The sequence below is a fragment of the Artemia franciscana genome, chromosome 9, assembly GCF_032884065.1.
Source record: "Artemia franciscana chromosome 9, ASM3288406v1, whole genome shotgun sequence".
NCBI lineage: Eukaryota > Metazoa > Arthropoda > Branchiopoda > Anostraca > Artemiidae > Artemia > Artemia franciscana.
In genome coordinates, this window is record NC_088871.1 from 33,259,830 (window position 1) to 33,287,175 (window position 27,346).

The following is a 27,346-nucleotide window of genomic DNA, read 5'->3' on the forward strand; positions in this document are numbered from 1 at the left end:
AGCCTCTTATCCAACAACCAACAAAGAATTCGATACCCAGCCACTCCAATAACATCTGATCGTAACTAGTTATTGCAGACTAAGCAAAAACCCCTTCTCCAAAATAAGAACTTGAGCTACATAAATTAACTTAGAGACGAAACATACAAGTTGGCAAGTTAATACAACTCTTGAGTAATTGCCAACTTTTAATACACTGGAACACTTTTCTTTTTGATTCTCAATAGTTTTTCTCTTAATTCTGCTAGTACCACTAGGTTCACACCTAGTGCAATATTCTTTTTAGTACTTCCATGCAATCCAGAACACATTCGAGAAGTGAAATTAGGTAAATCATAATGAAATATACCAAATTATAAAGAAAATATAATACTTTAGTAATAAAATTATAGAAACTACAACAAAGAATTACGGAAAGCAGTAAACAGGCCCCTCGCAACGCATTATATTAAATACCTAACATAATATAACCAAAGTACCAGCTTCATATTTGAAATATTTAATTAAAATATACCTACAATGTATTTTATTTCTCTGAACCTAGGCTAATTGTCTCCGAATACAGAAAGGTAAACCGGTTTTTCGCTGATTCAACTGAGCAAACTTCTTGACTGTGTTCTGGATTGTACGGAAGTAGTTTCTTTTCTTACGGCAATTTAGTTGCCAAATTAAGTAATTTCAGTTGTTTTTTTGTTTTTGTATTTTCAAATAATTCGTCCAGCCCAATTCCACTTTTATCGGACAGCAAGGCAACTTTTTTATATATAAGAGCAACAACCATTTAAATTGTTTTTTTAATGTTATAAGTAATTAAAAACGCTCAGTGAAGCAATTCGCGAATATTGCCTATAGCAGTAATTTTCCTTCTCTGTGAACCAAGAGTAACCCTAGGTTCATGCAGGAGCGAAGTTCGCTCATGGCCGCAATTTCATTGCCGATTTTGATGATTTTAGCTTATCCAATTTAGTTATCCAAAAAGTAAGGATACTCTCTGTTCACCATTTGTAAGCCAACAATGATTGACAGCATAATCATCACAAATACCAAATTCCTACATACTCAAGCGAACGGTAACTAACCATCCTTATTCTCCAAAAAGGGTACCACTATGTCTTCGTCACCCTCACTTATATGTTAACTATCAACCTTTCAGTATACGAACAAGCATACTGAAAATACCAGTATAGGTACTTATCGTTTATTGGAAACACATTCAAGAAGTACGCTTAGGTTACATATCAGAAAATCGATTTCGTAGCTACAAAAACAAGTGACGGATGATACAATGCATTGGACTTCGACAGAATGCATTGGACTTGTACAATTTGGGCTATATATTTTCACACTAGGGGGAAGGGGTTAGGTTACGTTAGGTTTCCATAATTTTGCTTCTGAAGTATTTTGTCATCATGTATTGTTATATTTCATCAGGATTAATCTAACTTCAATTCTTGGGTGTGTTTCCAATAACCGACAAAGTACCTCAGTATATATCAAGGAGGTACGTCAAAAGGGAGAAGGTATCAAACCGAGCCTCCTCTAAATCTCTATTTTGCATGCTGTGTCACGTTTTTTCACGTTATTCGCCTGCTTTTTCCCACTTTGGCCGGCTCTTTTCATCTACATTTCTGCTCGAGTGTCAGTATAAGATCCGCCCCTTCTTTTGTTGGACGAGACAATTTTTTATTAAAAAAGTAAATAAATGGAATAACAAATACTCACAGTCAAATCAACATCGACACAGGCGAAAACTATCTTAATTTCTAATCCATGGCAAAACACATTTATACAGGAATATATTCAAGAAGATATTTTGCTCAGTTAGCTCACTGAAAACTATAATCGTTAAAGAAAGGGAAATTGCATAATACAATATCAGATTCACCTCAAACAAAAGCCTTGTATTTTCTTCCTCTGCGCAATTCATTAAGTCGTGGTATATGCATCCTAAAAACCCAAGGTCACAAAGTTCATTTTTATCCAGACTACAAATAACCGAAAACTAAATTCAAGTCGTCATTTGTATAATTAAATAAAAAAAAAAGTTTTTTTTTAACTGAAAGCAAGGAACGACATTAAAACTTAAAACGAACAGAAATTACTTCGTATATGAAAGGGGCTGCTTCCTTATCAAGTTTTTTACTGTTCTAAAAAGTAGAGTTGAGAGAAAGAGCCAAACTTTAGCGTAAAGAGTAGGACGTTGATAAGGAAGCAGCCCCTTTCATATACGAAGTAATTTCTGTTCGTTTTAAGTTTTAATGTCGCTCCTTACTTTCAGTTAAAAAACTTGTTTTTTTTATATTTAATTTCTGAACGTTTTTGAATCAAAGCATGTTTTGATTTTGGCTCTCCGCAGAGGAATAATTAAAACCAAATTTGCATTTTTTTTTTTTTTTGGCTAAATGGCTTACTCATAGTTTTTATCGAATGATTTTGAGAAAAAAAGGAGTGGGGGAGGAAGCCTAGCTGCCCTCCGATTTTTCAACTTAAAAAGAAACTAGAAATTTTTATTTTTTGCGAATGTTTTTGTTAGTAAAAGATATACGTAACTTATAAATTAGCTTACGTAACGAACTTTTGTATTCTCATGTTTTTATTACATATATGAGGGGGTTCAACCCCTCGTCAGTACCTCGCTCTTTACACTAAAGCTTAAATTTTGTCCCAATTCATTAAGAATGACCCCTGAATCACAAAAGCCGTTGAATAAATAGTTGAAATTACTAGAAATACTTTAGCGTAAAGAGCGAAGTATTAGGAGGAGGTGAGCCCCTCATATGCGTAATAATTTCTGTTCGTTTTAAGTTTTAATGCTGCTCCTTACTTCCAGTTGAAAAAACTTTTTCATATTTATTTTTTCATTGTGTTTTTTTTTTTAATAATGCTAGAAAGTCCTGCGCTCCCTTCACGGAAATTTTCTTCCCCATGACAAATTCCTCGATGGAAAGTTTCCCAAACATACCCCCCAACATATCCCCCTCTTCTCAACCCCTCCCCCAACCTAAAAATCCCCCTGAAAACGTCTGTATACTTCCCAATAACCATTACTATATGTAAGCACTGGTCAAAGTTTGTAACTTGTAGCCCCTCCCACGGGGACTGTGGGGGAGTAAGTGGTCCCCAAAGACATAGTTATAAGGTTTTTCAACTACGCTGAATAAAATGGCTATCTCAGAATTTTGATCCGTTGACTTTGGGAAAATAATTAGCGTGGGAGGGGGCCTAGGTGCCCTCCAATTTTTTTTGTCACTTAAAAAGAGCACTAGAACTTTTCATTTCCGTTAGAATGAGCCCTCTCGCAACATTCTAGGACCACTGGATCGATACGATCACCCCTGGGAAAAAAAAACAACAAAAAAACAAACAAACAAATGAACACGCATCCGTGATCTGCCTTCTGGCAAAAAATACAAATTTCCACATTTTTGTAGATAGGAGCTTGAAACTTCTAAAATAGGGTTCTCTGATACGCTGAATCTGATGGTGTGATTTTCGTTAAGATTCTATGACTTTTAGGGGGTGTTTCCCCCTATTTTCTAAAATAAGGCAAATTTTCTCAGGCTCGTAACTTTTGATGGGTAAGACTAAACTTGATGAAACTTATATATTTAAAATCAGCATTAAATTGCGATTCTTTTGACGTAGCTATTGGTATCAAAATTCATTTTTTAGAGTTTTGGTTACTATTGAGCCGGGTCGCTCCTTACTACCGTTCGTTACCACGAACTGTTTGATACATTTTAAAACAAAGACAAGAAGAAACAAATCAGTAGTAACAAACTGTAAGTAAGGAGTGACCAGGCTATGGCTGCAAGCCTGAAAAAATTTGCATGGTTTTCAAAAAGGGGAAACACCCCAAAAAGTGAAGCGATCTTAATGAAAATTAATTTTAAAATGTTTTTCCACAAGATAAGTTTTACAAAGAAAAGTAAAGAGCTCCATTAAGCCAAGAATGAGCTAAAATAAAGTCAAATAATCTTCCAAGCATAAAACTACCACAAATCACTATCAATAAATAAATTAAAATCAAAACGAACAGAAATTACAATAAATGGCCGAGTCAAACTCAAAACGAGGAAAAATTAACATGATTAGGGCTGATAACCCCTATGCCTTTTCAAGACCAGAACACAATTTGCCCTATACTGAAAAAAAAAATAACAAATGACCGTGGATTGTCAGTTAATTTAAAATACACAGAAACTTCTCCGTTAAGGTTTTGATAATTGTTCTTTTATGAAAGTAAGAAAGGTAAAAACATTTCAAACGTAGGCTATTCTGTTTTCAGTAAAGTGCAAATTTTGTTTTTAAATTTATTCCAGTTCGTTTTTAATGACATAGTCTTTTTCATCAAAAATAAACTATTGTCTTTCTTTTCAGTTTCCTTCTACAAGAATCCATAATATGGGGTGCTATTTGAATGTTGGAGAAACTTTTTCAACTATTTTTAATCCTGACACAAACAGTAATCTTTAATTTAATTTTACAGCTTCTGAAGTTGACCTGAAAAATAAAACTTAATATCAATCCTAAAAGATTCTATCTATGCTCTTTGACAACCTGGATACACTTACACTCTTTTGATTTATTTAAATTGTAAAAGCAGAAGTAGTAATAGTAGCATCACCAAAATACCTCGAGTCGTTCTCGATATATTGCTGAGGTATTTTATTGGCAACCATTAAACACAATGCCTTTTGATTTATTTTCAAAGCAACATTTAGTTTTAAAGCCTAATGGGCCAATTACACAATTGTGGGGGGTTGACATGCTTAATATCTCTAAAGACATAGTTGCTGGACGGTTCTACTATACTTGCCAAAAAGGCTAAGTCAAAATGTTGACTGGATGCGTTTGTAAAATGAATGGGCTTGAGAGAAGGGCTGCTTGCCCTCCAATCTTTTGTTACTCTTAAAAAGGACACTAGTCACTCGCACTGTCGTTAGAGTGTAAGGGGGAGGACTTCCCCCTTCAAATATCTAGTTAACACGTTTGAAACAAGTAAAAACAAAGTGTAGTGCAAGGGGGAGGTCTTCCCCTTCAAATATCTAGTAAATACATTTGGAACAAGTAAAAACAAAGTGAAAACATTTTAAATATATTTCGTTTTCAGTAAAGAGCAAATTATGTTCTGGTCTTGAGAAGGCATTCGGGTTGTCAGCCCTACTCATGTTAATTTTTGTTCGTTTTGAGTTTGACTCGGTTGTTTATTGTATGATTTAAATAAACAAAATACGTTCAAAATGTTTTAGCTTTTTTAACTATAATAAATTAAAACTTATTTAAACTTTAAGGAATATATATCAGTTCAATCCACAACAGGCAATTCTAAACAGACAATCCACAGCCATTTTTTTCAGTAAACTGCAAATTATGTTCTGGTCTTGAGAAGGTATGGGAGATGGCAAAGACATAATTTTCAGACCTTTCAACTGCAGTGAACAAAATGGCTACTCAAAATTTTGATTAGATGTGTTTTGGGAATTGATGAGTGTGTGTGGGGGGGGGGGATTTTTTGCCCTCCAATCGCTTTTGACTAATAAACTAGCCCTTTGAATTTGCAATCGAATGAGTCTTTTTCGAAGTTTCTACAACAACAAATGGTTATCTCAAAATTTCTATTAGATGCATTATAGGAAAATACGAGGTTTTGAGGCGTAGGGGTAATCCACCCTCAGATCACTCTGAATTTTAAGAAGGGCACTAGAACTTCTGATTACTAATCCAACAAGCCCCCTCCGAAGTTTATACGATCTCCCTTTCTATATATACCTTATATGCCCCCAGGCCATAAGTTACCTTGCCCAAGGGGATGAGGGGGGGAGGTTGTGATCCTCAAAGACATAATTTCCGGTCCTTTCAATTACATTTAACAAATAGCTATCTCAAAATTTTTATTGTATGTTTTTGAGGAAATGGTGGGCTTGGGAGAGGGGGTTAGTAGCCCTTCAATCACTTTCGACTATTAAAAAAAGAGCACTAGCCCTTTCAATTCAAATCGAATGAGCTCTTTTCAAAGTTTCTAGGACAACAAATGGACACCTCAAAATTTCTGTCAGATTCATTTCGGGAAATACGAGGCGTGATGGGGAGTTTCCCCCCTCCAATCACTTTGGGTCTTAAAAGGGCCCAAGAACTCCTGATTACGAATCCAAAGAGCACCTTCCGAGATTTATACGATCACCCTTTCTATATATACCTTATATTCCTCAGAGCATAACTTACAACTCTTACCCTGAGTGCTGTGGGGAGGGGGGTGAAATCCTCAGACATAATTTCTGGACCTTTCAATTACTTTGAACAGAATGGGTATCTCAAGCTTATTATCGGATGAGTTTGGGGATATGATGGGCGGCAGAGAGGGGTTAGTTGCCCTCCAGTCACTTTCGACAATTAAAAAGTGCACTCGCCCCTTCAATTTCCAATGGAATGAGCTGTTTTTGAAGTTTCTATGACAACAAATGACCATCTCAAAATTAAAATCAGATGCGTTTTGGGATAACACGAGGTGTGGCGGAGGAGGGGGGTATCAATCCTTGGATCACTCTAAATCTCAAAAAGAGCGCTAGAACTTGTATATATATATATATATATATATATATATATATATATATATATATATATATATATATATATATATATATATATATATATATATATATATATATATATATATATATATATATATATCATATGCCCCCAGGGCGGAACTTACAACCCTTGCCTTGGGCTGGGGGGTTGTGATTCTCAAAGACATAATTTCCAGACCTTTCAGTTACGTTGAACCAAATGGTTACCTCAAAATTTTTATTGGATGTGTTTGGGGAAATGGTGGGCATGGGAGGGGGTTTGTTGCCCTCCAATCCCTTTCGACAATTAAAAAGGGCACTGGCTCTTTCAATTTCTAATCAAAAGACCTGTTTTCAAAGTTTTTTCGACGACAAATGGTCATCTCTAAATTTTAATCAGATACATGTCAGGAAAATACGAAGTGTGGGGGGTATCCACCCTCTAATCACTTTGAATCTTAAAGAGGGCACTAGAACTTCTGATAACCAATCCAATGAGCCCCATCCGAAGTCTATACAATCATCCTTTCTAAAAATACCTTATATGTCGCCAGACCATGACTTACAACCTTTGTCCTGAGGGCTCTGGGGGGGGGGTTGTCATCCTCAAATACATAATTTCTGGACCTTTCAATTACGTTGAACAAAATGGCTATCTAAAAATTTGGATTGGATGGGTTTGGGGAAATGGTGGACGTGGGAGGGGGGTTAGTTGCCCTCCAATCACTTTCGATTATTAAAAAGGGCACTAGTCCTTTTAATTCCCAATTGAATGAGCTCTTTTCAAAGTTTTTAAGACAAAAAATGGTTATCTCAAAATTTCTATCAGACGCATTTCGGGAAAATACAATGCGTAGGGGGTATCATTCTCCAATCACTCTGAATCTTAAACAGGGCACACGAACATTTGATTACCAATCCAATGATCCCGCTCCGAAGTTTATACGATCACCCATTCTATATATACCTTACATGCCCCCCAAGGCATAATTTACAACCGTTGCCCTGAGGGCTGTAGAGGGGTTGTCAAACTCAAAGACATAATTTTCCGGACATTTCAACTACGTTGAGCAAAATCGCTATCTCAAAATTTTGATTGGATGTGTTTGAGGAAATTCAGATCACTCTGAATCTTAAAAAGGATACTAGAATACCTGAATTCCAATCAAATGAGCTCTTTCTAGAGTTTTAACGATCACCCTTTCTATATATACCTTATATGCCCCCAGGGCACAACTCACAATCCTTGCCCTGAGGCCTTTGTGGGAGGGGGTTGCCATCCTCAAAGACATAATTTCTGTTTTTTTTTAACTATGCTGAACAAAATACATATCAAAATCGCTATCTCAAAATTTTGATTGGATGTGTTTGAGGAAATTCAGATCACTCTGAATCTTAAAAAGGACACTAGAATACCTGAATTCCAATCAAATGAGCTCTTTCTAAAGTTTTTACGATCACCCTTTCTATATATACCTTATATGCCCCCAGGGCACAACTCACAATCCTTGCCCTGAGGCCTTTGTGGGAGGGGGTTGCCATCCTCAAAGACATAATTTCTGTTTTTTTTAACTATGCTGAACAAAATACATATCAAAAATTTTGATTGAATGTGTTTGGGGTAATGGTGGGCGTCGGAGAGGGGTTAGCTGCCCTTTAATCACTTTCGACTATTAAAAAGGGCACTAGTCCTTTCAATTTTCAATCGAATGAGCCCTTTTCGAAGTTTCTACGACAACTCCTTAGATAGGAACTGCCCTGGTCTAAACTGATGTGTTTGAGGAAATGGTGGGCGTGGGAGAGGGGGTTAATTGCCCTCCAATCACTTTTGACTATTTAAAAGGGCACTAGTCCTTTGAATTTTCAATCAAGTGAGCTCTTTTTGAAGTTTCTACGACAAAAAATAGTCATCTCAAAATTTCTATCAAATGCATTTCAGGAAATTCGAGGTATATGTGTGTGGGGGGGGGGTATCCACTCTCCGGTCACTCTGAATCCTAAAAAGGGCACTAGAACTTCTGATTACCAATCCAATGAGCCCCCTCCGAAGTTTTACGATCACCCTTTCTATATAAAACTCAAATGCCCCCAGGGCATAACTTACAATCCTTGCACTGAGCACTGGGAAGGGGGGTCATCCTCAAAGACACAATTTCCGGTTCTTTTAACTACGTTGAACAAAATGGCTATCTCAAAATTTTGATTAAATGTGTTCGGGGAAATGGTGGGCGTCGGAGAAGGGTTAGTTGCCTTCCAATCACTTTCGACTATTAAAAAGGGCACTAGCCCTTTCAATTTCCAACCGAATGAGTCCTTTTCGAAGTTTCTACGATGACTCCTTCTATACGAAGTGCCCTGGTCTAAACAAAAAATAAATCAATAAATAATACATTGTGCCCTCACTGCTCTTTACTTAGGCAGCGCCAATGACTACGCCATCCGATTTGGCATATAACAGAACCCTATTGTAGAGGTTCCAAGCTCCTGTCTACAAAATATGGAGTTTTATTTATTATTATTATTTTTTTTAAGAAGAAAGATCAGATACGCGTTATTTTTTTCCTTTTTTTGTTCTTTTCCCCCCATGGGTGATTGTATCAAACCAACGGTCTTAGAAGATCAAAAGAGGGTTCATTCAAACGGAAATCAAAAGTCCAAGTGCCCTTTTTAGGTGAACAAAAAGATCGATGGGCAACGACTCCCCCCACTCCAACTTTTTCCCCAAAAGCGTCCGATCAAAATTTAAACTAGCTATTTGGTCCTGCATAGTCGAAAAGCATATGCCTATGCCAATAACTGTGCCTCTGGGGACATCATAACCCCCCAGAGTCACTAGATTATTTACATATGGCTTTTTTATTGAGAAATATACATGATTTTTTTTCTGGGGAAGAGATAATTTTCGACCGTGGTGATTTTCCACAGAGGTGGATTTCCCGGTATGATTTAAAAAAAACGATTATAAATTAAGTGAAAGATAAATAAGTTTTTTCAACCTAAAGTGAGGGGAAATTTTAACTTTAAAACTGAACAGAAATTTATCCATAAATGAAGGAGACTGCCTCCTTCTCAATCCCTTGTTTTTTACGCTAAAGTTTAACTTTTTATCCCAATTCTCTAAAAACGACTGCACAAACACAAGGGCCCTTCAATTGGAACAAGAAGCTTTTTTAAGGCACTAAGAATACTTAACATAACAACCGAGGGATTGAGGAGGGGGCAGCCCCCCCATACACGGAATAACTTTGTTTGTTTATTTTGTTGAGAATAGAGCTACTCCTCCCCTTTTAAACCCCCCTAAAAGACATCAGTATCATTTACGTTTTACTGAAAACTATATATATTTAGAGCAGTGTAGGTATTATTCGCTAAACATTAATAACAAAAAAGACGAAATACATGTACTACTCAATATTAAGAGAAAAAAATGTTTCTTAGAATAATTTCATTTGTTGGCTTTCAATTTAAATTATCAGTTTCAAAAGACATCTTTTTATCAAAACATTTTGTTTAGGTTGTAATTGGTTCAAATATGTAGAAAATTTATGCCTAAATAAATATTTTATAACAGACGCTGACAGTTTCTGAAGCAATCTGTTTAGTTTATTGAAGTGTAAGATGGACCGATCAAAAAATTGTGTCCATTCAACTTAATTTTTTTGACATCTACTCACAGCACAAGGAATCAATAAATCCTCACTTATTTTATTTAGAAATTATCGGAATGAAAAAAAAAATAAAAAAAAGCATACTTTCTTGTGTTGTATTTATTGAAATATGTAATTAATTCACTTTTAATTAATAACATAAAATAAGTTCTACATTTCAACTGTGTCCATTCAACTCTATATGTGTCCATTCAACTTAATTTTTTTTTTACATCTACTCACAGCACAAGGAATCAATAAATCCTCACTTATTTTATTTAGAAATAATTTGAATGAGAAAAAAATAAAAAAAAAGCATACTTTCTTGTGTTGTATTTATTCAAATATGTAATTATTACACTTTTAATTAATAACATAAAATAAGTTCTACATTTCTACAATAACAATCACAAAATAGTCATATATTGATGGGAAGGATGTGCTTGATGAGCTTACAGCAAATTATCAATATTAGGGTTCAATTTGGTTAGGAGTAACCACAGATCTCCCCGTTCTGTGATATTCAATCTGCTCCTTTTTTCTGTTAAGGTCAATCTCCTAGGTTGAAAGCAAATTCTATTTCCAATAACATTGAAATACGTTACGAGATTTCCTCCTTTCTCATTGGCTTAATTGCTCCTTGAGGGTTGTATCAGAATATCTAAAGACTGTTGACTTTCCCTGAACATTAAGACCGGATTTAAAGGGAATTTAGATTTTTCACATGTCTAATTGGTAACAGCTGACGATTTGAATTTGGTTGATTACAAGTCAGATAACAGTTTAGCATTTGAATTTTCACGATGGGCAGAAAAAAAATACAAAAACAAAAAAGGGACGGGAAAACCTGAGACATTAATAAGTTCTATCTCAACGTTATAGTAGAATGTATTACTTTTATTCATTTACAAGTTACTATTTCAAACAGTTCGTGGTAACAAACTGTAGTAAGAAGCGACTAGGCTCAATAGTGACCAAAACTCTAAAAAACAAAGTTTTGATACAAATAGTTACATCAAAAGAATTGCATTTTAATGCTAATTTTAAATATATAAGTTTCATCAAGTGTAGTCTTACCGGTCAAAAGTTACGAGCCTGAGAAAATGTGTCTTATTTTAGAAAATAGGCGGAAATACCCTCTAAAAGTCACAAAATCTTAAAAAAATCACACCATCAGAGTCAGCATATCCGAGAAACCTACTGTAGAAGTTTCAAGCCCCTATCATAAAAATGGTGGAATTTTGTATTTTTGATAACGGGTGCGTATTTTTTTGTTTTCTTTTTTGTTTTTTTCCTCAGGGGTGATCGTATCGACCTAGTTGTCCTAGAATGTCGCAAGATGGTTCATTCTAACGTAAATTAAAAGTTATAGTGTCCTTTTTAAGTGACCAAAAAATTGGAGGGCACCGAGACCCCCTCCAACACACATTTTTCTCCAAGGTCACCGGATCAAAATTTTGAGATAGCCATTCTGTTTAACTTAGTCAAAAACCTAATAACTATGTCTTTGGGGATGACTAAATCCACCACAGTTCCCGGGGGAGGGGTGGCAACTTATAAACTTTGACCATTGTTTACACATAATAGTTGTTAATTATGAAGTGTACAGACGTTTCGGGGGGACTTTTTTTGTGTTGGGTTTAGGGTGGGTTGGGGGGGGGGCAAGTTGAGTGGGAGGATCTTTCCATGCCGGAATTTTTCATGAGGGAAGAGAATTTCCATGAAGGGGTCGTAGGATTTTCTAGCATCATTTACAAAAAGACAATGAGAAAATTATTTTTTTTTCAACTGGAAGTAATGATCAACATTAAAACTTAAAACGAACATAAAATATTACTTATATAAGGGGGTTCATCTCTTCCACAATACCTTGCTCTTTACGCAAAAAGTATTTTATATAACTCTAACTAGTTATTCTACGGCCTTTGTTATTCAAGGGTCATTCTGAAAGATTTGGGACAAAATTCAAGCTTTATTGTAAAGAACGAGGTATTGACGAGGGGGCAAACCCCCTCACAATAAAAATATACAATTATATAAGTTCGTTGCATAAGCTAATTCGTAAGGTACGAATGTATATTACTAACAAAAACGTTTATAAAAAAATAAAACAAATCTAGTTGTATTTTTAAGTAACCAAAAATTGGGAGGTAACTAGGCCTCCTCTCCCACCCCCTTTTTTTTAGCGAAATCGTCCGATCAAAACTATGAGAAAACCATTTAGCTTGTAATTAACATAAAAATTGCTTCTCCAGACTAAACATCCGTATGATATATGGGTAGATTATTGCAAAATATATCGTGCGAAGAGTATGTTCCGGCAGAATATGCTTCAATCTTTTGAGGATGCCAACTCCAAGTGCAACTTTGGTGGAGATAATGTCGCTATGATGCTTTTACGATAGATTAGAATCAATATGGAAGCCGAGGTACCGCAGTGATATAGCTTGTAAAATAGGTTTTTCACCAAATAGAACTTTACTGAATACATCAACAGAATCACCCACTCCACAGAATGTCAGTAAAAAATTTTCTTTACATTCACACACAGCAAACTTAAACTTGTAAACATCTCTAATCTTTTGAGAGTAATATGAGCTTTAGCTATTAAATTATCTGCAGATTTTGCAAATTTTGTTAGAAATAATGTTAGTAATATATGTATCCTTTAGATAAACGTGCATCATGTTCACGTAAACTAAATAAAGTAAAGGGCCCAGCACAGACATTTTGCTATTTATAATATTAGATATCGTCGTATGAGTTTCTACACCAGGTAACTACTTTAACCCATGAAATACAAGGCTATCAAGCATGGACTCTTGATCATAATTATCAAGCTTTTTTTCTATTCGACCAATTCTCTCCTACAAATTTTCAGTTTGAAATCTCAGACTACCTAGTAGAGTCTGCTCAATTTTTGCAAACTATGGATTAAACTCGAGCGTGGTTGAATCATAAACCTGGCTGATTATCAGTTCAGTACCTTCTTTTTTCAGTGAATTTGGATCATTGAACTTTTCAGTAACTGAAAGTAAATGAAAGTAAGGAGCAACATTAAAACTTAAAACGAACAGAAATTACTCCGTATATGATAGGGGCTTTTCCTCCTAACGCCCCGCTCTTTACGCTAAAGTTTGACTCTTTCTATTAACTTTATTTTTAAAACAGTAAGAAACTTTAGCGTAAAGAGTGGGGCGTTGAGGAGGAAAAGCCCCTTTCATATGCGGAGTAATTTCTGTTCGTTTTAAGCTTTAATGTTGCTCCTTACTTTCATTTAAAAAAGCTTGTTTTTTTTATTTAATTTCTGGACGTTTTTGAATTAATGCATGTTTTGATCTTGGCTCTCCGCACATAATAATTAAAGCGAAATTTGCATATGAATTAATTGCAATTAATCGGAATATTTTGAGAAAAAGGAGCGAGGGATGAGGCCTAGTTGCACTCCAAGTTTTTGATCACTTAAAAAAGCAACTAGAACTTTTAATTTTTTACAAACGTTTTCATTGGCAAAAAATATACGTACTTACGAATGAACTTACGTAACGAACTTCTATATCCGTATGTTTTTATTGCGTATATGAGGGGGTTCAACCCTGGTCGATACCTCGCTCTTTACATTAAAGCTTAGATTTTGTCCCAATTCCTTAAGAATGACCTCTGAATCACAAAGACCGTAGAATAAATAGTTGAAATTACTAAAAATACTTTAGCGTAAAGAGTGAGGTATAACGAGAAGGTAAACCCCTGATATGCATAATAATTTTTGTTCGTTTTAAGTTTTAATGTTGCTCCTTACTTTGAGTAGAAACAAACTTTTCATATTTATTTTTTCATTGTTTTTTCAAATAATGCTCGAAAATCCTGCGCCACCTTAATTGAAATTCACTTCCCCCATGAGAGGTTTCTCCATGGAAATATCCTCCCATGTAACCCTCCCCCCTCAAATCCCCCCTAAACCAAAAAAAATCCCCCTGAAAACGTCTGTACACTTCCCAGTAACCATTGCTATATGTAAACACAGGTCAAAGTTTGTGACTTGCAGCCCCTCCCGTGGGGACTGCGGGGGAGTGAGACGTCCCTAAATACATAGTTATTAGGTTTTTTGACGATGGTGAATAGAATGGCTATCGCAGAATTTTGATCCGGTGACTTTTGGGAAAAAATGAGTGTGGGAGGGGGAGTAGGTGCCCTCCAATTTTTTTGGTCACTTAAAAAGGGCACTAGAACTTTTAATTTCCATAAGAATTAGCGTTCTTGCGACATTCTAGGACCACTAAGTCGATAAGATCACCCCTGATCCAATTCGATTCCCAATTTTCCACCTTTCCCAATTCGATCATCTGTGGGGAGTGAGGAGACGGTTAATTCAGAAAAAAAGACCGGTTTGAAACTTGGTGGAAAAAATGAGAACAAATCCTAGATACGTGATTGACATATTCGGAATGGGTCCGCTCTCTTTGGAGAAGTAGGGAGGGGGGTTAATTGTGAAAAATGAGAAAAATCTGTACCTGACAAGATTAAATTAGAAATAATCATTTATCCGACTCGACCGTCTGTAGGGGGGAGTGGAGGGACGGTTAATTCGAAAAAATGAGGTATTTTTAAGTTACGAAGGAGTGATCGAATCTTAATGAAATCTCATATTTAGAAGGATCTTGCAACTCAGATCTTTTATTTTAGATCTGACTGAATCCAGTTTCATTGGGGGGAGTTGTGGGGGCGGGACCAGAAGTCTTGGAAAACGCTCAGAGTGAAGAGGTCAGGATGAAATTTGGTGGGAAGAATAAGCACACATCCAAGATACGTAACCGCCGTAACTGGACCAGATCCGCACTCTTTGGGAGAGTTGGGGGGAGGGTAACTTGGAAAAATTAGAAAAATGAGGTATTTGTAATTTATGGACGGGTGATAAGATCTTAATGAAACTTTATATTTAGAAGGATCTTGTGCTTCAGCACTCTTGTTACAAACCCTGACAAGATCTGGTGACAGTGGCCAGAGGCGGAGGGGGAAACCAAAAATCTTGGAAAATGATTAGAGTGAAGATATCGGGATAAAACTTGGTGGGTAGAATAAGCAAATATCGTAGATACGTGATTGACGTAACTGGACGGATCCACTCTCTTTGGGGGAGTTGGGGGGGAAGGGTTAATTCCGACAAATTAGAAAAAATGAGGTATTTTTAACTTAGGAAAGAGTCATCAGATATCAATGAAATTTGATGTTTGGAAGGATATCGTGTCTCATAGCTCTTATTTTAAATTCCGAACGGATCCGGTGATATTGGGGGGAAACTGGAAGGGGGAACCAAAAATTATGGGAAACGCATAGAGTGGGGGGATCGGAATGAAACTTGGTGGTAAAAACCATCGTAAGTCCTAGATATGAGATTGACGCAACTGGAACGGATCTGCTCTCTTCGGGAGAGTTGGGAGGAGGAGGGTTAATTCTGAAAAATAAAAAAATAAGGTATTTTCAACTTACGAAGGAGAGATTGGACCTTATTGAAATTTGATATTTCCAAGGATAGCATGTCTCAGAAAACGCTTAGAGTATAGGGGTCGTGATGAAACTTGATGGTAAAAATAAGCACAAGTCCTAGAAACGGGATTGACATAGCCGGAACGGATCTGCTCTCTTTAGGGGAGTTGGGGGGAGGGGGAGGGTTAATTCTAAAAAAAATACACAAAATTAGGTGTTTTAACTTATGAAAGAGCGATCGTACCTTAATGAAATTTCCTATTTAGAAGGACCTCGAAACCCAGATCTCCCATTTTAAATCCCTACCAGATCCAGTGTCATTAGGGGGGGGGGGAATATTGGAAAACGCTTAAAGCGGAGAGATCAGGATGAAACTTGGTGGAAAGAATATGCACACGTCCAAGATAGGTGACTGACATAACCGGCTCGGATCTGCTCTCTTTGGTGGAGTGGGGGGGGGGGAGTAATTCGGTAAAGTTATAAAAAATGAGGTACTTGTAACTTGCGAACGGGTTTTCAGATCTTAATGAAATTTGATATCTAGAAGGATCTTGTGCTTTAAAACTCTCATTTTAAATCCCGACCAGATCCGATGACATTGAAGGGAGCTGGAGGGGGAAACTGGAATTCTTGGAAAACGTGAAAATCGAGGTATCTTACAAATGGGTGATAGGATCTTAATGAAACTTAATATATAGAAGAATCTTATGTCTCAGATAATCCATTTTCAATTCGAATTGGATCCAAGGATATAGAGGGTTGGAGGGAAAAACAGAAACCTTGGAAACCGGAAATCTTAGAAAACGCTTAGAGTGGAGAGATCGGAATGAAACTTGATGGGAAGAATAAGCACAAGCTTTAAATACGAGATTGACATTATTGGTATAGATCCGTTCTCTTTGGGGGAGCTGGAAGTTGTTAATTTGGAAAAATTAGAAAAATTGAAGTGTTTTTAACTTAAGAATGGGTGACCGGATCTTAATAAAATCTGATAATTAAAAAAAACTCATGTCTCAAAGCTCTTCTTTTAAATACCGACCAGATCTATTGACATTGGGGGGGGGAGTTGGAGGGGGAAAACAGAAAACTTGGAAAACGCTTATAAACGCCGTAGATACGTAATTGACGTAACCGGACTGGATCCGCTTTCCTTGGGGGACTTAGGTGGTGTGGTTCAGTGCTTCGGTGATTTTGGCGCTTCCGGACGTGCTAGGACGATGAAAATTGGTAGGCATGTCAGGGAGCTGCACTAATTGACTCTTTACAGTTGTTTTCCCCGATTTGACCATCTTGGGGGCTGAAGGGAGAGGAAAAATTAGAAAAATTGAGGTATTTTTAACTTACAAATGGGCGATCGGATCTTAATGAATTTTGATATTTAGAAGGACCTCGTGTCTCAGAGCTCTTGTTTTAAATCCCGACCGGCATTAAGCCTTTGATTTTTCTCTTAAAGCAAGCTATTGATTCTTAGAATTTTACTAGAGCTCATATCACATGAGCTCTTGGCTCTTGGCTCCTCTTGAGCTCGTCACAAGTGCCATATGAGCTCTTAGCTCTTGTTTTTGACGAATAGTATATAAATATAAGTAGATTCAAAAATTTATTAAATACCCCTAAGAGGTTTCCTTCCTCCCTTACCTGTATTTATGACCCCAGGGCAAGATTGCCCAATGTTTATTATGCACCTTCAGGAACATATGACTTTAACTCCGTAAAGCAAAGTATATGATTACCGCGGTTCCAAACCGGGGTAATCAGTCATTTATGAACGAGCCTATAAATCGTCAACTATACGAGATGTTGGGGAAAAACCAAAATATTCTAAGATACGGCACTATTGGGAATAAAATGAGATCCCGTGGAACTAAAATGGACGAATATCCTACAACTTTAGATAAAAAAAATAAAGTTCGTATATTTTATAGGCGTTTCTTTACTTTTAAGAGCCAATAATGTTTAAAATAATGTGTTTTAAAGAATAACGTTCTTTTTTTAAAATAATATTCATACATTTTATAGGCCTAAAATCGCTATTTCTTTACCTTTAAAGGCCGATAATGTTTAAAATAATGTGTTTTTAAGAATAATGTTCTTTTTAAGAATAACTTTCTTTTTAAAAATAATGTTCATACATTTTAAAGGCCTACAATCAGTGTTTCTTTACTTTTAAAGGCCAATAATGTTTAAAATAATGTGTCTTTAAGAATATTGTTCTTTTTAAAAATAAAGTACATACACTTTATAGGCGTACAATCGGTGTTTCTTTACTTTTCAAGGCCAATAATGTTTAAAATGATGTGTTTTTAAGAATAATGTTCTTTTTAAGAATAATGTTCTTTTTAAAAATAATGTTCATACATTTTATAGGTCTACAATCGGTGTTTCTTTACTTTTCAAGGCCAATAATGTTTAAAATGACGTGTTTTTAAGAATAATGTTCTTTTTAAGAATAATGTTCTTTTTAAAAATAACGTTCATACATTTTATAGGTCTACAATCGGTGTTTCTTTACTTTTAAAGGCCAATAATGTTTAAAATGATTTGTTTTTAAGAATAATGTTCTTTTTAAGAATAATGTTCTTTTTAAAAATAATGTTCATACATTTTATAGGTCTACAATCGGTGTTTCTTTACTTTTAAAGGCCAATAATGTTTAAAATGATTTGTTTTTAAGAATAATGTTCTTTTTAAAAATAATGTTCATACATTTTATAGGTCTACAATCGGTGTTTCTTTACTTTTCAAGGCCAATAATGTTTAAAATGATGTGTTTTTAAGAATAATGTTCTTTTTAAGAATAATGTTCTTTTTAAAAATAACGTTCATACATTTTATAGGTCTACAATCGGTGTTTCTTTACTTTTAAAGGCCAATAATGTTTAAAATGATTTGTTTTTAAGAATAATGTTCTTTTTAAAAATAATGTTCATACATTTTATAGGTCTACAATCGGTGTTTCTTTACTTTTCAAGGCCAATAATGTTTAAAATGATGTGTTTTTAAGAATAATGTTCTTTTTAAGAATAATGTTCTTTTTAAAAATAATGTTCATACATTTTATAGGTCTACAATCGGTGTTTCTTTTACTTTTAAAGGCCAATAATGTTTAAAATGATATGTTTTTAAGAATGATGTTCTTTTTAAAAATAATGTTCATACATTTTATAGGCCTACAATCGGTGTTTCTTTACTTTTAAAGGCCAATAATTTTATCTGCTTTGTAACAGCTGTGTAACCTAACAAATTCCCATTCGTATGAGGTGTTAAAAATGATATTGCCTCAAGGTGTTGTTGCCAATTATACATGTTTTCAACTTCCTTTTAAATCTGGTCGTAATAATAAGAAGATGTCAACATTCTTAATGATATTCTGGCAAACCCCTTAAGGAGTGCTTAAGCCAATGAGAAAGGAGAAAATCTTGAATACTAAGAATTATTGCTAAAAATCATCTCTTATAACTACAAACTTAATAATCTTTGGGATTATTAATCAGTATAAGATCTACAAAATGACACAAAAATCAAGGCTGTATAATTAGTACAACTCTTTTAAATAGTAAAGGAAGGATATCTTAAATAGCAAATTTTAAAGGAAACTGATGATAATAAAAAAAAAATTCTCGGCCAAAAATTTTGAAATCTTGTGGCAAATCGAGAGGCTACTTTACAATTCTCTACATCTTCTAAAAGTAATTTTATTACTACTTTTAAAAATTAGAGGTGTCCCCACTAATTAATTTTTTATGAAGCTCTAAAGAATAAAAATGCGAATTTGTTCGGCCTATTCATGTTAAAGCTTTCAATGAAGCCACAATAATTTTTTCATCAAAGAATCTGCTCGTGTCTGCTGTTAATACGCATTTCAGTGCTATAGGAAAATAGCATTGGCTTCAAACCTCGGAGATCCACCTTAAAATGTTTGTAACGACACTAAAACTCTTTTCGACCAGACATGACGAGGGAAACGCTATCAAAAGCTTTCTCGCAATTACCCACAGTCCAGGATATTTTTCGGGTATTACTGCCTGCAACCAAAATGTTTGATACTCTCTTTTAAATTTCACCTTCAGCTCTTCATTAGTGCTAAGCTCGAGTAGCTCCTCTTGTAATATTAAATAAAAAAAAACTAATTTTTTTAGCTGAAAGTAAGGAGCGACATTAAAACATAAAACGAACAGAAATTACTCCGTATATGAAATGGGTTGTCCCCTCCGCAGTCCCACGCTCTTTACGCTAAAGTTTTTAATTGTTTTAAAAGGTAGAATTGTGGCAAAGAGTCAAACTTTAGCGTAAAGAGCGAGGGACTGCGGAGGGGACAACCCATTTCATATACGGAGTAATTTCTGTTCGTTTTATGTTTTAATGTCGCTCCTTACTTTCAGCTAAAAAAATTAGTTTTTTTTTATTTAATTTCTGAACGTTTTTGAACTAATGCATGTTTGGTTTTGGCTCTCCGCACATAAATTATTAAAATGAAATTTATATATTAATTCTTTTTTTGGCTAAATGGCTTTCTCTTAGTTTTGATCAGACGATTTTGAGAAATAAGGGGTGGAGAAGGAGGCCTAGTTGCCCTCAAATTTTTTTGTTACTTAAAAAGGCGACTAGAACTTTTAATTTTTAACGACCGTTTTTATTAGTAAAAAATATACGTAACTGAAGAATTAACTTACGTAACAAACTTTCATAACCTTATATTTTTATTATGTATACGAAGGGGTTTGTACCCTCGTTAATACCTCGCTCTTTACACTAAATCGTAAGTTTTGTCCCAATTCTTTAAGAATGACCCCTGAATCAGAAAGGCGTTAGAATAAATAGTTGAAATTACTAAAAATACTTTAGCATAAAGAGCAAGGTATTTATCTTCTCCTAAATACCTCGCTCTTTATGCTAAAGTATTCTTAGAACCCGTCATATGCGGAATAATCTCTTTTCGTTTTAAGTTTCAATACTACTTCTTCCTTTCATTTGAAAAAACGTTTTCATGTTTATTTTTCATTGTTTTCTTACAGTGATGTTAGAGAATCCTGCGCCCTTTTCATTGAATTTTTATTCCCCCATGACAGATTCCTCCAAGGAAAGATCCTCCAACATAGCCCCCTCTCCTCAGCCCCACCCCCAAACAAAATAAAATCCCCCTGAAAACGTCTGTACACTTCCCAATAACCATTACTATATCTAAACACTGGTCAAAGTTTGTAACTTGCAGCCCCTCCCCCAGGGATTGTGGGGGAGTAAGTCATCCCCAAAGACATAGTTATTATGGTTTTCGACTATGCTGAACAAAATGGATATCTCAAAATTTTAATCCGTTGACTTTTGGAAAAAAATGAGCGTGGGAGGGGGCCTAGATGCCCTCCAATTTCTTTGGTCACTTAAAAAGGGCACTAGAACTTTTCATTTCCGTCAGAATGAGCCCTCTTGCGACATTCTAGGACCACTTGGTCGATGCGATGACCCCTGGGGAAAAGAAAAAAAAAACAAAAAAACAAAAAAACAAAAAAACAAATAAACACGCACCCGTGATTTGTCTTCTGGCAAAAAATACAAAATTCCACATTTTTGTAGATAGGAGCTTGAAACTGCTACAGTAGGGTTCTCTGATACGCTGAATCTGATGGTGTGATTTTCGTTAAGATCCTAAGACTTTTAGGGGGTGTTTCCCCCTATTTTCCTAAATAAGGCAAATTTTCTCAGGCTCGTAACTTTTGATGGGTAAGATTAAACTTGATGAAACTTATATATTTAAAATCAGCATTAATATGCGATTCTTTTGATGTAGCTATTGATATCAAACTTAAATTTTTTAGAGTTTTGGTTACTATTGAGCCGGGTCGCTCCTTACTACAGTTCGTTACCACGAACTGTTTGATAACATTGCCAAATTCTGTTTCATCAAATGAATTTATGATCCATGGTGGTAATTCCATCGTTAGAATGTCTTCAAATCTGATTTTGAAGTCATCACACAGGGCAATCGAATGTTGAACGTACGTCTGAATATCCTCATCAAGTCATTCTACATGTGCAAATTTAAAAACTAGGAAAATTCGCACCGACTAATAGTTTACTTTGTATATTTAAATTTTCCAAGAAAAGGTGAAATTACACCCTTTGCTTTTATCGATTTGACACTGTCCCCTAGTAATTGCAAGTTAATGTCATTAAATTTTTTGAACAAATATGTCAAACACGCGATGTCTGCTTTCAAATTGATCAGGTTTTCTCTTAAATCAAGATCTTTACTTTCCAGGAACTCTAACACTGATTAAAAAATTGAGTAAAATCTTGTTAAACATGCACCCTTTGATAACCAGCGTACTTTGGTGTAAGAGCAATTGTTGAAATTCTTCATCATTTTCATCGCACTATTGTGCAAATAAACGCTTATTCAATGCATTGCTTCGCATTTTGTTAACTGCATTGGTGCAATTTCTCACTCAAATTTTTCGCTACTAGATGATGTCAGTGGATGACACAATGAATTGCAGTTACCTCTGGTATAATTGTTTTAAGATGGCCTATTAACCCACAATATCGCCCGACCATGGCAGGAGCTCTATCTGTTGCCACCGAAATAATGTTTGTGGATGAAATTGATTTTTCCTTAAAAAAATCACTCAAGACAATAAATATCCGTCAAATTTTTCGCGAATAGTAACTCTTCTTGAATTTCTCGGTCCATAATAAATAGAGCATATACCAATAATAATGCTTCATTATTGGGTAAGGTTGACTTGTCCAGTTGAGTAGAAAAATTAGTTGTTTGCAGATAATTACATAATTTTCAATATCAGAGCTCATTTCATCATTGTGTCTTTGTACATTGCTGTTACTCAAAGGAATTCTTATGAGTATGTTGAATGGAGATTTGTGCGGAACAGTTTTTAAAACCTCTTCAACAGCGAGTAAAATTAACTGTTCTCCAATGGTATGTGGTTTTCCAGATTTCGCTATAAGCAATGAGATAATATAAGATGCTCGCAAGCCATCATCGTTTCTTTCAGACTATGAAGCAAACATACTGTGCACAGTGGGTCTCTTTTCATTTTTTTTTTTTTTTATTTAGTTTTTGAAAATATTCAACATCTTTATCTATTTTATCAGGATGACACCATCTTAGATGACCTTCGAGCTTCAATGGTTTCATACAGTCATTACTCAAAACTTTGTTCCATAAAAGGCATATGTGCAACCGCTTGTCTGCTTTTGATGGTAGAAAACCAATTTTAAGCAATCAACACTGTACTGTTGACATTTCGTCTTGGATTCAGCCATGTTTCTTATCAATTACCTACCTATACACTAAAAAACATTGTTTTAGTAAATTTATGGCGGTCTTACCTAACAGGATATGTCTATTTAAACAGAAAAAGAGCAATGAAATTAATAAATTAATCATTGCAATGAAATAAACAAAGAACCATCAGCAAACTGATTCTTTATCTTAAAACCAATAAATCGCTAAGATCAATAATAGAGTTTTTATGAAAACGACTAAGCAGATTTCGTTTTTTTTACGTGCAAAATAAATCGTTAAATAATAAATTAAAAGTATGAAGTTATAGCATACAGACGAGTGATTACTTACTTTTTCCGACATTGACAAATACAAACATCAATTCACTTTGTTTTTCTTTTTAAAATTTCGGGAACAAATGCAAAACGTTTATTGTTATTATTCATATTTAAATTGGTGAAGAATACAACAAGTTCGCAAGCACATTCACCATAAGTCGTATTTAATCCCTTTGCCTGTCTAAACAAGCGTTGCAGAAGGTGGTGACAGCAGCAGCACTACTTTCCAAGTCTTGACATGTTTGTAGTTAATATAAAATATGCAAGTTTTTATAATTAAAAGTCCCCAAGCTCCTTAAAATAATATCTACCAATATTGGTAGATATAAGTCAAGCCAACATTTTAGTTATTCACTAATGCAACCAGATAAAATTTTGAGGATCCCCTTTTACTAATTGTAAACCCCCATTTTTTATCATACCAAAATAGACCCCTGCCAAGCTTCCTGTGCACCCATGGGGGTCCAACTGGACCACTTTGGGAATCACTGCCTTAAAGAATCACTCAATCTTGTCCATTTTAAACTTTCTTAGATTGTGTGGCCAAACTAGGCTATTTAGAATAGATTATGCGGTCTTGCTGCAACTTGTAGAGTCTGGATAAGAAATCCAAATAAACAACAGAAAACTAAAACCAATGCCTACTTTCCCAACAATCTTAGAAAAACGATTTAACTTCCCCCATTTTGGGCTGGAGAAAATGTTCGATTTTCATTAATCTTACATTGTCAGAAAGTGTAAATTTTGTTATTTTGATTAAAAGAAGCAGGATTTTTCTTCTTAAAGTTCAAGAAAAGGCAGTCCCTTAAAGTGTTCTAGCATGCGGGCTCAGAAAACACTAACAATCTGTTCAAAGTAACTACTACTTGAGTAATTTGGCCACTTTGGGAGTTCACTGTGGTGCCTACAGCTTTGACTAACAAACTCATGAACAAAAGGGAAGTAAATTTCACCACCTTTTTACAGTCAAACCACAAATTCTTGACTGCTCTTGATGGTAGCCCATCTCCTGGAAGAATTTGCTAATGGGCACTTTGTCTTTGTGATGGTCAACCAACAATGAGGCTCACAAAACGATTTTAAGATATTACATCCACTTAAAATATAATGATGAACATCCTGCATGATTTCCCAATTTTTGATTTTTCACTGTTGCAGTGATAAAACAGAAACTGCTTGAAACATGATTTGTTTTAAGTGACATACAAACAACATGCTGGCCTTTACAGGGTTTATTGAGGCAGGTAAGGCTGTGCCCAGGATGGGGGAGGGTTCAGATCTGAACCTCTTCCAAAATTTTGTCTGAGTTGTAAAAAAGTAACAAAAATACATACAAATGATTTTTATGCCTTCTTTTAAGTATTTTTTTGTAGTGTTTCCCCAGGGATAATGGACATATTCTAGTTTCTTGTAAACATCTGCTTGCCTTAAGTTTGACTTTATTATTCCTTTTAGTTTCTGCTTATCTTAAACTTCATCATTCATCCTTGGTAGATTTAGTTATTTTTCAGTTTGACATGATTTAATTAACACAGTTACAACAGTAATGTGTAGAAATCCTCTATTTAAAAAATAATAAAATAAGTAATTGGTGGAAAACAGATACCATCATAATGAAGGCAATAGTGTTGGTTTTAGTATAGAGTTGATTGTCACCCACATTATTGTTTTGGTCTCATAGAAGGGATGGTGGCAGGAAATTGGAGGAGGGCTCATTTGATCACAAACTGAGAGTTCTAGTGCTACTTTTTAAGTCATGAACCTATCAAATGGCATCCAGCCATCCTCATGCAATCCTACTGCCCAATAAAACATCAGATGGAAATTTTAAGATAGGCCTTTTAATCAGAACAGTGGAAAGGTACAAAAAAAGCCTCCAGAGTTTGCAGGATACAAACAGTCACCAGGGGAAGAGCACAAAATCATGGTTATATCTTATTTTACAACAAAAGCTTCATAGACTGATTTTAGTAAGAGATGGGCAGGTTATACCTTGACACAAACAGGTAAGCCAACATTATATTTTACAGAGTTACAGGATACTGAAACCCAAGCCACCTTCAATTCCTTCCCTTCCACTCAAGTTCACAAAAATAGAAGAATAAAAAAAACACAACAATATGCCAATATTGTTGCAAAAATTGCAACAATATTGGCATGGTGATTGCTCAAGGTTCATGTATGGTGTGTTTTCAAAAAATCAGATGAGTGTCTGAATAAAAAAAAAACTGAGGTGATCACATTTTTCAAACCTGGCAACTAATTTCCATAAAACTTAACATTTCTGGCTTTGAGAAAACAATTACATTCATTGGGGCCCTTGTCCCTGGGCAAGGGATTCAAGTTACTCAAACTGACCATTTCATACTGGAGCTTAATAATCAAACTTTAGTAAAATGGCAAACTTGTATTTATTGCTGACATCAGGATCATACACAGATTTTTATCTACATAAGTGTGGAAAGCAAAGTAAAATCCAGGAGCCCTATCCTCTCCCCCTTCAACAGCATATGTATGAACACACTGCACCTCTTTTGACTCACTGTTAAATGATCATTTTGGAACTAGCTTCACATGAGCAGATGACTGTCTTATACCAAAACATGATTAGTACATATTTCATATATGATTTTGTAAAAACAAATTACTGTTATGTGTCATAATTTAACAACTGAAGAACTTATATTTATTCAGGCTAATTGGGACAACTAAGGCAGTACTTGGAAGCAACTCCCTTCCCCATCCCTCACCTCATCCATCATTATAATTGTAGATATTTTGTACCCCTTTCAACTTGCTTCTGTTAAGAGATCATTCAGGGAAAAGCATTAAGTGGTCAAGAAATGTTTAAACAAAAGGCAATAAGTACACTTTTCATTTGCTTGATGTTAGACTTCCACCAAAGTCAGTACTTATGCAATTTTGAAGTCACTAATTGAAAATAAAGGGCTCTAATTCTATTAAGGATGCTGAAAAACAAAACACATACCTGACAAACAGTATTTTGTATGACTTTGAGCTTGCACAGCAGCTTGTATCAAAGCATAATTTGGTATAAATGAGTTTTTGGCAGGTAAAATATAAGAACCCAAAGCAGGGTATACCACTTGGTCAAAAAATTAAGTTTAAACAAAGATCACAAGCCCTAGAAACAACTAGGTCAAAGTCCTTGTCTTGTGCACTACTGAGGGTTCAAAGGATGATGATTCAGATACAGACATACAATTTAGAGGTTTGCCAATACCCTATCAAGACTGCGCTTATCTGAAGAAAATGACAATTTTTAAATTGAGATTGAATTTTGAGCAAGTCAGTTGTGAAGCACATGCCTTTTAGTGATAGAAAAATGAGGCAAATCTAAAAGGAAAATTAGCAATATTCAACTGTATAAACTATCATCAAAATTATCTAGGACAGGTGGCCAACTCTCACAAAATCTTGTCCAAGATATGTTATACCATACTGAAATTAAAAAAAAAAGAGCTAGTAGTTGTCACTGGTGTCATCTTGGAGGCTGACCAAATATTGATCCCTCTAGCCAACCAGCCAACATTCTCCAGCAGCTGCACACATCCCATACAGGCATTATAAAAACAAACAGAGAGCTCAAATTGTGGCTTGTTGGTCTTGAATGAACAATGAAATTGAAGAACTATGAATTGTGCTGGAAATATGAACCAAAAAGAATACTTTCTTTCCTCTCTATAACCTCACAGTCTATAGGTAACCATTGGCATAGACCTTTGTCAATTGTAGGGCAGAAACCACCTCATCATCAGCAACTACTACAGCTTGACATGTTGAGCTACACAACTGGAAACCATCAGCAACAGGCCCAGATGTTACCCATTGAGCTCCTTAGTCTTCTGCAGCTACACATCTTTCAGCTCTGTACATAAAATGTGAACTTCACATAATCAAATGGACACATACAAAATGGCAGTAGACATTGCAAAAAGAATCATACAAAAAGCAGCTGACTTAGGTCCTTTTCTTGGTATCTCAGAATATAAGAGCACTCTAATAAGTGGATAGGCATTGCTGACTCAACCACTTATGAGCAAA

At 35.2% G+C, this 27,346-nt stretch overlaps 1 protein-coding gene and 1 long non-coding RNA gene across 3 annotated transcripts in view; one reads left to right on the forward strand and one right to left on the reverse strand.

Annotated features, from left to right (window-relative positions):
• Window positions 1-27,346, reverse strand: part of LOC136031298 (uncharacterized) — a gene marked incomplete in the record, with an annotated part of 72,725 nt that overhangs the window by 43,908 nt on the left and 1,471 nt on the right. Inside the window, 1 exon segment of one of the 2 annotated variants that reach the window (XM_065710749.1) lies at window positions 1,723-1,865. 2 annotated transcript variants of the gene reach the window in all.
• Window positions 1-27,346, forward strand: part of LOC136031300 (uncharacterized) — a 33,406-nt gene that overhangs the window by 998 nt on the left and 5,062 nt on the right. The gene's annotated exons all lie outside the window — the stretch shown is intronic.